The sequence below is a fragment of the Sinocyclocheilus grahami genome, unplaced genomic scaffold (assembly GCF_001515645.1).
Source record: "Sinocyclocheilus grahami isolate Dianchi unplaced genomic scaffold, SAMN03320097.WGS_v1.1 scaffold981.1, whole genome shotgun sequence".
NCBI classification, from domain to species: domain Eukaryota; kingdom Metazoa; phylum Chordata; class Actinopteri; order Cypriniformes; family Cyprinidae; genus Sinocyclocheilus; species Sinocyclocheilus grahami.
Window position 1 is genome coordinate 160,735 of NW_015506160.1, and position 2,402 is coordinate 163,136.

Here is a 2,402-nt window from a genome sequence, read left to right on the forward strand (position 1 = left end):
AGGCAGGAGAAAGGAAACACAGAAAACTAAACAGATCATAACCATAACAGTTCGCCCCCTCCCGGAACGACACGCCCTCGTGCCGACAAAAGTCCAACAGAGGAGGGAGGGTGGGGGTTCACGAGGTCAGCGTGGGGCAGGCAAGGGGCAGGCAATGGAAAGGGAGCATAGTTCATCGTGCCAGGGCGGAGTGGATGGAGGGAGGAGCCCAGAGGAGGAGAAGCCAGAGGCCAGCCAGGATAGCGGCCCACGGTGGAGTCGACGGCGGGAGGAGCCATGGCGGAGATATGGCTGACCCCACCAAGGGGCCGACTGACGGAGACTGAGCAACTGAGGATGGAGGCAATTTACAATACAATTTAATAATGCTTTAGTTTATGTAGAGGTCTATGTTCTTTGTATTTTGGTGGAGCACTGCCTCACCGGCCCATGCAGACCAGCAGTTTAGTTTGAGTCCCTGTCTCAGAGGAACTCTGCATGTCCCTGCCAATAATGAGCCTTAATGGGGATGCCTGACTCCTGCGTGCCCTGGGCCAGAAAGCCTCACTGGCTGAGAAGATGGGAAGGGGCTGAGGCACGTACTGAATCACATGGAATGGTAACGCAAACATCAATGTTACGTCACAAGAACCTTGCACAGTAGTAGCGCAATTCCACTTTTTGGAAACCTAATGCTTTTGAATTTTTGAATCATAGGCATGTGTTTTCAAGTCTTGTCGGTTTAAGCATTCAATAGATTTTGAACCGTTAAACGAGAAAAACGACGCGAAAGTAACTTCAATTTGTACACCACGTCCCGCGTCTCAGACAGTGTGCTATTACCGAACTAAGTTTTCTTTTGCGTCTTACCGCTCTTGAACAGACAAATAAACAGTCAAAATGCCCATTTTGGCCCGCATTGAGTTAACGGAGTTAGTTGGCAGTTGGGAGAAATTGAGAAAATCTGACGTGTCAGATCTGTGGTCTTAAAGTGACAGCAGCTAAGGGATAGTTCACCCAAAAATTTTAATTCTGTCATCCTTTAGGCTTCTCACGCTCAAGTTGTTCCAATCCTGTATGAGTTTCTTTCTTCTGTTGAACACAAAAGATGATATGTGACCCTGGACCCCAAAACCAGTAATAAGGGTCTTTTTTTTTTATTATTCATTGACATCATCTGAAAGCTTTCCACTGATGTATTTTTTATTAGGAAGATAGGTCAATATTTGCCAGAGATACAACTATTTGAAAATCTGGAATCTGAGGGTGCAAAAAAAAAATTTTTTTTTTTAAATAAATTTTGAGAAAATCGCCTTTAAAGTTGTCCAAATGAAGTCCTTAGCAATGCATATTACTAATGATAATACATTTTTGATATATTTATGGTAGGAAATTTACAAAATATCTTCATGGAACATGATCTTTACTTAATATCCTAATGATTTTGGCATAAAAGAAAAATCGATAAATTTGTACCATACAATGTATTTTTGGCTATTGCTACAAATTTACCCGTGCTACTTATGACTGGTTTTGTGGTCCAGGGTCCAGTGCCGATCCTAGACTTCTGGGCCCTACGCAAAACTGTGTTGGTATGCTTTTAACTCGTTTTTTTAATCTCGAGCAAGACTGTACGACATTCACATTACATGATTTGACTGATTTTTACGTATAAAGGGTGACAGCGCACCGCATTAAAAGAAATGATCATTCATGTTTTCATAACCGCTGGCCAAATTCAAAAACGAAACTAAAATTAAATCATCTTTGAGAGCAAGGGGGCCCTACGCAGCTTTGCGTATTTTGCTTATAGGGAGGATCGTCTCTGCCAGGGTCACATATTTTGAATGAATGCTGAAAGAATGTTGACAGTAGCTGTTGTCGTCCATATTTTCTTCCCCATACTATGTACGTCAATGGTTAACGTCAGCTGTCTTATTACCCGCATTCTTCAAAATATCTTGTGATTAAAGCTGCGTTGGTAAGAAGCATCCATCAAGACATTTTTATATTCAAACAGTTGCATCCACCTATCCAGAATATCCATTCAAAAATCTTTAGGACGATATAGACACACGTCCTCTTCCAGGCAGATTTGTAACATTTTCTGTTGATTGGAAATTCTTAATTATTGCCCTGATGGTGGAAATGGGAATTTTCACTGATCTAGCTCTTTTCTTAAAGTCACATTCTAATATGTGAAGCTCAATTATCTTTTGCTGCACATCAGAAAAATATTCTTGGGTTTTTCTCATGGTGATGGACGATTCATTGAATTTGGCCTTCGTTTTCCCTCCTATTTATATTCCTGTGAAACAGGAAGCCATGGCTGGATAATTTCATGTTCATAATCACCCTGGAGTGCTCAAAATTGTAAATATGAATGGGAATATACTTCACAGATATTTTACTCATAAGAATTT